The sequence below is a fragment of the Dasypus novemcinctus genome, chromosome 8, assembly GCF_030445035.2.
Source record: "Dasypus novemcinctus isolate mDasNov1 chromosome 8, mDasNov1.1.hap2, whole genome shotgun sequence".
In the NCBI taxonomy this organism is placed as follows: Eukaryota; Metazoa; Chordata; class Mammalia; order Cingulata; family Dasypodidae; genus Dasypus; species Dasypus novemcinctus.
The window spans coordinates 251,150-261,091 of NC_080680.1; the positions used below are offsets into that span (position 1 = coordinate 251,150).

The following is a 9,942-nucleotide window of genomic DNA, read 5'->3' on the forward strand; positions in this document are numbered from 1 at the left end:
AGTCAGTCAAAGGGGTGCTGATGCAAAGTACCAGAAATCTATTGGCTTTTATAAAGGATATTTATTTGGAGTAAAAGTTTACAGTCACAAGGCCCTAAAGAGTCCAACTCAAGGTTACTTCCTTACCCAAATCTGTTGCCATGTGTTGAAGCAAGATGGCAGGTGACTCTGCAGGGTTCAGCTCCTTTATCCTCTTAAGGATCCATATGTCCAGCTTCTCACGATCTCAGCTCTAAACTGGCGGAGGGATCGTCTGTCTTCCTGGGGCCTCTGCTGTGTCTATGAAGCTGTCTCTCTTCTCTGTGTATCTACTTCTGTGAATGTCCTCGATTGTCCATTTCTATAGCCCAGGAAGGGGGCAGGAGCTCAAACTGAGTTGACTCTACTGTCCTAATCTTAACATAATCTAATCACAGGCATCTCAGCTGAATCTGAAACCATCAAAGGGGATCATGCCCAGAGGAACAGATCAGCTTACAAATATAATCTCCCTTTTTGGAATTCATAAATAATCTCAAACTACCACACACATCTAGGAGTTGAATTGTCAGGTCAGATGGTGACTCTATGTTTAATATTTTGAGGAACTGCAAACTGTTTTCCACAGTAGTGCACCATTTGACACTCCCACCAACAAGGTATGAGGGTTCCAATTTCTCCACATCCTCACCAACATGTGTTATTTACCTTCTTATTCATAATAGCCATCCTAGTGGGTATGAGTTGGCTTTTATATGCAGTCCATTGATGACTAATCATGTCAAACATTTTTTCATGTGGTTATTGCCCATTCGCACGTCCTCTTTGGTGAAATGCCTGTTCAAAGCCTTTGCCCGTTCTTTAGCTGTGGTTAGGTTGTAGCAAAGGGGACAGGGCATGCCCCCAGTCCTGCTGTCTGAGGCCCGGCTGGGCACACGCCTTCCCATCTGGGGTGGGCTTCAGGCTGCCCGATGCTGATTCGGGCTGCTCTTCCACCACACTGCGATTCTAAGGAGGATAAACATTACATGGATAGAGAGGTAAGAAATGGAGAGATGAGAGAGATGGGGGGGAATGCATGATGACAGGATGAAAGCACAGAAAATAGATGAGAGAACTGAAGTTTAGCAGGGAAGAGGGAGACAGCTTGAGAGGAGCCTGGAGGCAAAATAAAGGAGAAGACGAGACAGCGAGGGCTGCTGGGGGAGGCCTCATGGAGGGGCAGGGACTCAGGGCCCCCAGGTCAGGCCTTGAAGGGGGGCCTCCGCAGGGGACGCCACAAGCTCAGCCCCCAGAGGAGGGAGGACCCGACTGGCTTCCCGGGTGCACCTGCTGCTCCCAAAAAGACGGGAGGGAGAAGCAGCAGCCCGTGGGTGCTGAGGGGCCCGAGAAGGCCTCTGGGGGCGCTGGGGGCATCCCGGGCAGCTTCCAGGCACAAGAGGAAAGGCCTGGGCTGGGCCCAGAGCACAGAGGAGGGCCGGGGCATGACGGGGGCCCTGCGGTGGGCGCCCCAGCCTCCAGGCTGCTGCTCTCGGGTGACCCGCACACAGCCCGCCTGAGCGGGAGCTGCCGCAGCGACTCAGGGCACAGCCGCTCCAGCCTGGCCCAGAGGCCCCAGGGAGCTCCACTCACAGGCCTCCCTTTTTAACTGAACATCAGCAACTAGCTTGGAGTTAAGTCTTCTGATTTTTCCAGAGCATCATTAAGAAATTTCATAATTGTAATTTTCAGTCACAGTATTTTTATAGGTTTTTGATAATTAACTCATATAGAAACAAGTAGAAAAGAGGCCTAGATGGTAGAAAAGATAATCAGAGATCACTGCTCTGCTACTTTGGTCCATATACTCGCCCAGTATTATCTTTCAGCAGGACCCTGGACCCTTTTCAAGCTTTATTAGGCCGGAATTCCAAACACATATTCTATCAACTTACTGACATTCAACAACTAAATTTATTAAGCCAGGTGATTTCATAAAATGTTAATTAAAAAAAAATAGTGTGTCTCTTTTCCAGGAAGAGCTGCTTTTTTCTGTTAAGCTGTACAGTCAGAAGAAGGACACCCTTCAACTGTGCTACAGATGAGGTTCTTTACTCAGCCTGTTAAGAAATAAAAAGCATAACCTTGCAGAACTATCTAACAAGTCACTCCTGCCCCCTCTTCTGTGGATCGGCCTGTGAGGGCATGGCCCTGCAGGAGAATATCAAATAAATAACTCCTGCCCCTGTTTCTGTAAACCAGCCTGTGAAAACATGGCCTAGTAGGAAGACATCGAATGAGTGACCCCCCCACACCGCTTCTGTAAATCAGCCCACCACCTTGCAGCTGCATTCTGCTTCTGTAATCCTGCTTGCAAAATTTCACCTCGCAACGCGTTAGCCAATGAGCAAAAGTTATGCTGATCCCTCCTGAAACCCTATATAAACCTATGAAAACTGAAAAACAGGGCTCGGAATTTGGAGAGTGGCTCTCCTCTGGGCCCGCGCATAATAAAACCGTTCCTCCACCTCTGGAGGGCGGTTTGGGGTCTTTCTGTGGTTCAGAGCTCCCGGCTCTGCTGCAGCATTTGGTGCCCTGACCCGAGGAACCAGCCGCGCTGGCCCTTTGAGCCTCGCTTCGGTCCTGGCGGGCGCGGCCAGCGGAGCTCCCCACACGAGCACGGCGGCGCCACCTGTCCCCTGACGGGGCCTCCTTCGGGGAAAGGACCCCGTGGGCCGCGTCCCCCACCCCGGCCTGACTCGTGGACGGGTGGATTGAACATCAGGAGACGTGGGCAAGGTAAGCCCCGGGGTTCTGAGCCCCAGTCAGGCCCGTCTCCCGACGAAGGGGAGACTGATCCCCTCCCCAAATCTCGAGATTCGAGATTCCAGGACAGGGCAGGGCCTCGGGTGGGGCCGTGGGGCCTCTGAGTGAGTGAGTGAATGGCTGGGGGCTGCAGGGGCCTCTGCCGATCCCGCCTGTGGCTCCATGGCCTGCCCTGCGGAGTCCGAGGGGCCCGGCCTGCGCTCTGCGGCTACGTCGTGCGGCCTGACGGCTGATCCAGACTCTGCACGGACGCCTCAGCTAGGCCGAGCCTAAGTTCCCGGGAGAGACGTGGCCCAGCCTGCGCTCCGCGGCTACGTCGTGCGGCCTGACGGCTGATCCAGACTCTGCACGGGCGCCTCAGCTAGGCCGAGCCTAAGTTCCCACGAGAGACGTGGCCCAGCCTGCGCTCCGCGGCTACGTCGTGCGGCCTGACGGCTGATCCAGACTCTGCACGGGCGCCTCAGCTAGGCCGAGCCTAAGTTCCCACGAGAGACGTGGCCCAGCCTGCGCTCCGCGGCTACGTCGTGCGGCCTGACGGCTGATCCAGACTCTGCACGGGCGCCTCAGCTAGGCCGAGCCTAAGTTCCCGCGAGAGACGTGGCCCAGCCTGCGCTCCGCGGCTACGTCGTGCGGCCTGACGGCTGATCCAGACTCTGCACGGGCGCCTCAGCTAGGCCGAGCCTAAGTTCCCGCGAGAGACGTGGCCCAGCCTGCGCTCCGCGGCTACGTCGTGCGGCCTGACGGCTGATCCAGACTCTGCACGGGCGCCTCAGCTAGGCCGAGCCTAAGTTCCCGCGAGAGACGTGGCCCAGCCTGCGCTCCGCGGCTACGTCGTGCGGCCTGACGGCTGATCCAGACTCTGCACGGGCGCCTCAGCTAGGCCGAGCCTAAGTTCCCGCGAGAGACGTGGCCAGGCGGGCATCTGAGGGCCTCGTGAGGGCCTCCTTTGTTCCTCCTGCGACACCGGTGCAGGGGTGGGATCATCAAACTCACAGCCTTAAACTTTATGTAAAACAAACTGCATGGAAGGTTTTCCGGGGATCATTGCCCATATGTCCCCCAGAACTCTCGGGCTCTGTGCAGAGTAGAGTGGCCTAAATTTAGTGCTAATTAGCCCTCGGGAGGAGCCCTGGATGTAACCGAGGTTCTGCATTTGGGCCGCAGTCACGAAGCCCCCGGCCTCCCTGAACGGCTCCCCTACATCCATCCCTGATCCCTGGTTAAAAATTGCCCAAACCCTGCCTCCTTGGGTTTGACTCTGCATTGAAAGGAAGGGCCAGAGCAGGGTCCTCGTGGCTCAGATGGCCAGGCCTGGAAAGCCTGTTATTCTACAAGGACCTCTGGAGTGGTGGAAACTGAGGCACGGCGGTCCCGCAAAGGGAGACGTGCTGTTTCCATGGCTACGCTTTTAACAGGAATGCAGCAACTAAGGCTTTCAGTCAGCAGGACCGAGCGGTCCCGGGCAGGGAGAAGTACAAGCAAACACACTTCGTAGTTTGAAAGGAATACTAAGTCTTTGTACTTAGAGATAAGTTCTTTAATTTACCAGTCTTGTTAATGGGTAGTTGCACTGCTTGTTATCTCGACAGTTTGAGTATACATAATGCCACATGTAGAAAGTAAAGTTGTCTGAGGAGTCATTACTCGCAGACCCCCTGATCGCAGCTCTCTCGTTCTTTCTCTTTGTTTCCTTCTCCCTTTTCTCTTTCATTCCCGACACCCTTCAGGTCCAAATCTCCAACACTGGAGGAAGACTCTACCCCACTGTATGTTCCAGTCTTTCCAGGGCATCTCCCTGCCTGGAGCCTCCACAAGCAGATCTCCCAGAGACTCCTCCACCTTCAGTCTCCCCAGGCCCATCAGCCCCCCTTGCGGGGGATCCTGAGACCCCTTTGGCAAGTTGACTTGGGTCTGCGCAGCCTGCACTTCAGATGCCCTCCGTGAAACACAGCCCAGCCCAGATCGTGGAGAGGGACGGTCCAGCCCACGAGGCCAAGCCTGTTTCATCAGCCCTTCACGCCTGCAATCTTTAAACTGGAGGCTCCACACCCCCTCGTGTTCAGAAAAGCCTCGGGCTCTTATCACCCTCATGGAGTCCATTCCCAAGCCCACCGCCCACTTGGGCTGATCGCCGCCAACTCCTCCTACCCCTGCTCAATACGGAGGAGACGCCGGGTCCTCACAGGCCAGAAAGTGGGTGCAAGAACAGGCCCCGCAGGCGTCTTGGAGCCAGAGGAAAGGGCCAGGGAGGCGGCCCCGGAGGCCCAGCCGGCCTGAGACTGTCACACAGAGCGGGGCGGCGGCCCCTCAGTGGGGTGGAGAAGCCCTCCTGGGGGGCACAGAAGGGGCGAGGGGCCCACAAAATGTCCAAAGTGGCTCCATCACTCAGAAGCCTGAAGAACCTCCAGGAGATTTCTATGAGCGGCTCCGTGAGGCCTTCGGGATCTGCACCCCTTCAGCCCAGAGGCTCCCGAAAGCCAGAGGATGGTCCACGCAGCAGAGGATGTGCCAGACGTCAGAAAGAAAACTCAGAAGCTGGAGGGGTTCTCAGGGATGAACATCTCCCAGCTCCTCCAAGTCACAAACGAAGCATTTGTCAGTCAGACAGTCAGGCAGTCAGGCAGTCAGGCAGTCAGACAGTCAGGCAGTCAAGCAGTCAGACAGTCAGAACAGTCAGAACAGTCAGAGAGTCAGACAGTCAGACAGTCAGGCAGTCAGACAGTCAGACAGTCAGGCAGTCAGACAGTCAGACAGTCAGGCAGTCAGGCAGTCAGGCAGTCAGACAGTCAGACAGACAGTCAGGCAGTCAGACAGACAGGTAGTCAGAACAGTCAGGCAGTCAGACAGTCAGACAGACAGTCAGGCAGTCAGACAGTCAGGCAGTCAGAACAGTCAGGCAGTCAGGCAGTCAGGCAGTCAGAACAGTCAGGCAGTCAGGCAGTCAGTCAGACAGACAGTCAGGCAGTCAGGCAGACAGGCAGTCAGGCAGTCAGGCAGTCAGACAGTCAGGCAGTCAGAACAGTCAGGCAGTCAGGCAGTCAGAACAGTCAGAGAGTCAGACAGTCAGGCAGTCAGACAGTCAGGCAGTCAGACAGTCAGACAGTCAGGCAGTCAGGCAGTCAAGCAGTCAGACAGTCAGAACAGTCAGAGAGTCAGACAGTCAGGCAGTCAGACAGTCAGGCAGTCAGGCAGGCAGGCAGTCAGGCAGTCAGGCAGTCAGAACAGTCAGGCAGTCAGGCAGTCAGGCAGTCAGGGGGAAGCAAAAAGCAAACGAAACAGCAGGCCTCCCTATTAGCAGCAGCCTTAGAAATCCAGACCCAGATCGCCCGCCAAGGGGGCTCCAGGGCCCGTCCGAGGCTGACAACACGTTTGCCAGGAAGTTTGAGGAGCTGTTTTGTGGCGAGTGGGGGTAGCTCACAAGAAGACCCTGCCGGCACTAATAGACGAATGCATCGAGAAGTTCAATCACATCGGGTGCAGCAGGAAAGCAGAATTTGACCTGCTCTCCCAGCGTCCCGAAACCACAAGTACTGCGGCAGGATTCTCCTCAGCGAAGAAATTCTAGTCTGTGCTCCAGCCAGTGGGCAGCGAGGAGCAGGGCCAGAGGCCCACGCGGAAATGGTTCTCCCAGCCTGACTGGGTCGTGGGCCTTTGAGAAGGAATTCCATGATGGGAGCCTTAGAAGTAGTTGTCCATTCAGCTCTTCTGAGGAAAATGACCTTGAGAACTGCTGTCTTAGTGGACACAACATTGTGCGGCCAACGGATACTGAGGAAAATTGAACTACGCGCTTCACGATTGGCCAGTCTGAAGTTTACCTCATCAGTCCCGACACCAAAAATATAGCATTTGAAAAAAATTTTAAGGAGATGTCCTTTTGGTCTCAGGGCATTAGACATGTGGATCGCTTTGGGGTTATCTGCCGAGAGTCTTCGGGAGGTGGAGGCTTTCGTTTCATCTGCTACGCGTTTCAGTGCCCAAAGGAAGCTCTGGTTGATGAAATCATGATGACTCTGAACCGTGCAGCGGACTTCCCAGATGCCAGCACAGCCGTGTGAGGGGCGTCCTGTGCAGTCCCTGCACAGGCTCTGTGAAAAGGTAGAGGGAATGAATACGTCCAAAACCAAACTAGAATTCCAGAAACACCTGGCAACATTAACCAACCAGGAACAAGCAACTGTTTTTGAGGAGGTTCAGAAATTGAGACCAAGAAACGAGCAGCGAGAGAATGAACTGATTATTTTTTTCTGAGACATATATATGAAAGGAAACAAAAAGATGACATCCATATTGGGGAGGTAAAGCAGGTATCACAGATTTGCAACAGAGAATATTGGAAGTGAATTACCACTTAGTGCCACCCGATTTAGGCTAGATATGCTGAGAAACAAAGCAAAAAGTTCTTTAGCAGCATCTTTAGAAAGTATTTTGTCCCGGGGCATAAAGCCAGAGGCCTGCAGGAACATTCAGCCAGTGTGGATCTGGACAGCTCTGTGTCTAGTACATTAAGTAAACCAGCAAAGAGCCTTCTGTGTGTGAAAAGGAGGCCTTGCCCGTCTCCCAGCGCTCCTTCAAGCTCCTCGGCTCCTCGGGTGACCTGTCCACTGACTCAGAGAGCCGTCTCACAGCAGAGCCTGCCCGGCTCTCGCCCCAGCACCAGGAGCCTCCAGGACCTGCTGAGGGGTCTCCAGGGGCCTCGCAAAGGAAACGTATGAGGTGTCGCTCCATGAGCACAGAGACGCCCACCAGCGAAATGTGCATCATCCACCTGTCGGCAAGTCTAAGATTGCTCAGGCCAGTCTCCAGCTCCTGCTCCTCCACCTCGTCTTAATCCCTCCACTTCCTCACCAAATTTTTTTAAGTACCTAAAACATAAATCCAGTGGAGAACAAAGGGGGAGTGCTGTGCCAAAGAGCATCTCCTACTGTAATGCCCTGCGGATAAAACTTCATTCTTCTTCCTCTGTGCCAAATTTTCTAAGATTTCTGGCTCCTGTAGATGAAAATAACACCTCTGACTTTGTGAACACAAAAAGGGGCTTTGAGTCCCAAGCAAACCATCCAGGGGATGCTGGTGGAACTCCCGTGGAGACACACAGGCATTCGTGGAGACAGCAGATCTTTCTCCGAGGGTCACTCCACAGAAAGTGTGTGACTCTCTGGACATGAAGATTATTCAGAGCTGGCAGAGCCGACCACGATCTCCTTTAGAACCAGTCTGTGAAGTCGGATCCTTTGGCCCTGTACCAGAGGAAAAGAAAAGGACATCTAGAGCTATGACAAAAGGCAGTTCTACAACAGATACTGCTTCTCAGCACGGAGAAGGAAAATCAGAAGCTACAAGCCTCTGAAAACGACTTGCCGAGCAAGCGCCTGAAGCTTGACTATGAAGCAATCACTCCTTGTCTTAAAGAAGTAACTACAGTGTGGGGAAAGATGCTCAGCACTCCAGGAAGATCAAAAATTAAATTTGACATGGAAAAAATGCACTCTGCTGGTGGACAAGGTGTGCCACATCATCACCACGGAGAAATCTGGGAATTCCTCGCTGAGCAATACCAACTGAGACCTCAGTTTCCCAGGAAAACAGCAGCCAAAGGACATGCCACGCAAAGAACTCTTGAAACAGCTAACTTCCCAGCAGCATGCAATTCTTACTGCTCCTGGGTGAACCTTTCCAACACGTCCACACTTCCCGGCCCAGCCTGGAGCAGGGCTGTCACTTTTCAACATTTTAAAGGCCTACTCGCTTCTACAGCAGGAAGTAGGATATTGCCAAGGTCTCAGCTTTGTGGCAGGCATTTTGCTGCTTCATATGAGTGGGGAAGAGGCGTTTAAAATTCTCAAGGCTCTGATGTTTGGCATGGGTCTACGGAAACAGTGTGGCTGGACACGATTATTTTACAGATCCAGATGCACCAGCTCCCTGGGCTTCTTCGCGATGACCATCTGCAATCACCTAGAAGAACGCGAGATTGGCCCCAGCCTCTGCTGCCCCTGGTTCCTTAACGTGTTTGCCTCACAGTGTCCACTGGGATTTGTAGCCAGGCCTTGATATGATCTTTCTTCAGGGATCAGAGGTCATATTTAAAGTGGCTTTAGGTTTATTGGGAAGCCATAAGCCCTTGATTCTGCAGCATGAAATCCTGGAAACTACGGTTGACTTTATAAAAAATACACTACCAAACCTGGGCTTGGTGCAAATGGAAAAGACCATCAATCAGGTGTTCGAGATGGTCATCTCTAAACAGTTACAAACTTATGAAGTTGAGTACCACTACTTCAAGAAGAACTTATTGATTCCTCTTCTCTCAGTGACAACCAAAGAATGGATAAATTAAAGAAAACCAACAGCAGCTTAGACAAACAGAACCTTGACCTCCTTGAACAATTGCACTTGGCAAATGGTAGGATCCAAAGCCTTGAAGCCATAGTTGAGAAGTTGCTGACCAGAGAGAGCAAACTGAAACAAGCCACTCTTGCTTCAGAGCTGGAGCGGTCAGCCCTGCTGCAGACAGTGGAGGAGCTTCAGAGCCAGATTGCAGAGCTGAGCAATGCAGAGCCTGACCTTGCTCAGCCCAGGTCCACGGGTGACAGACAGTTCAGCGGAGAGCACTTCCGAGAGCATCCCTCCAGTGGAGAGATTGCTACACCATCCTAACACTGTCCAGGCCTTAACTGAGAGAGAAGGACAACGCTGGAGGAAGAGATGGAAGCATGAAGTTTGCTTCTCAGGGAGGAAACTGGCTTGCTAGCCTGCAAATTCACAACTAAAACTTGGAATTCAAGGGGGTGAATGTTCCACTGTTTTTGTTGTTGTTTTAGATTCTGATTTGGCCCTTCTCTGGACCTGATAAGTGTACTCATTAAATGCACCTTTGTGTTTTCTTGTTGCAAAAAAAAAAAAAAAATCCAGACCCAACCAATCGAGAAAGGCCACCCCAAAAAGGGGGAACACTTCACCCCGGAACTCCCCACTGCTGCCAGTACTGCCTGGGGCCACCAGGTTTCCATGTCTGGATTTAAAGGGTGCTTTTTTTCTGCCTGCAGGTAGCTGCCCAGAGTCAGTCACTATTTGTTTTTAAATGGGAGAATCCCAAAACTAAAAAAAAAAAAAAAAAAAAAAAGGACTCAATTATCTTGGACTCAGCTTCCGTAG

The 9,942-nt window shown here is 52.8% G+C and overlaps 1 pseudogene; it reads left to right on the forward strand.

The window, feature by feature from the left end:
• Positions 1-5,268: 5,268 nt before the first annotated feature.
• LOC101424106 (TBC1 domain family member 1 pseudogene) lies at positions 5,269-9,444 on the forward strand (annotated as a pseudogene).
• Positions 9,445-9,942: the final 498 nt, after the last annotated feature.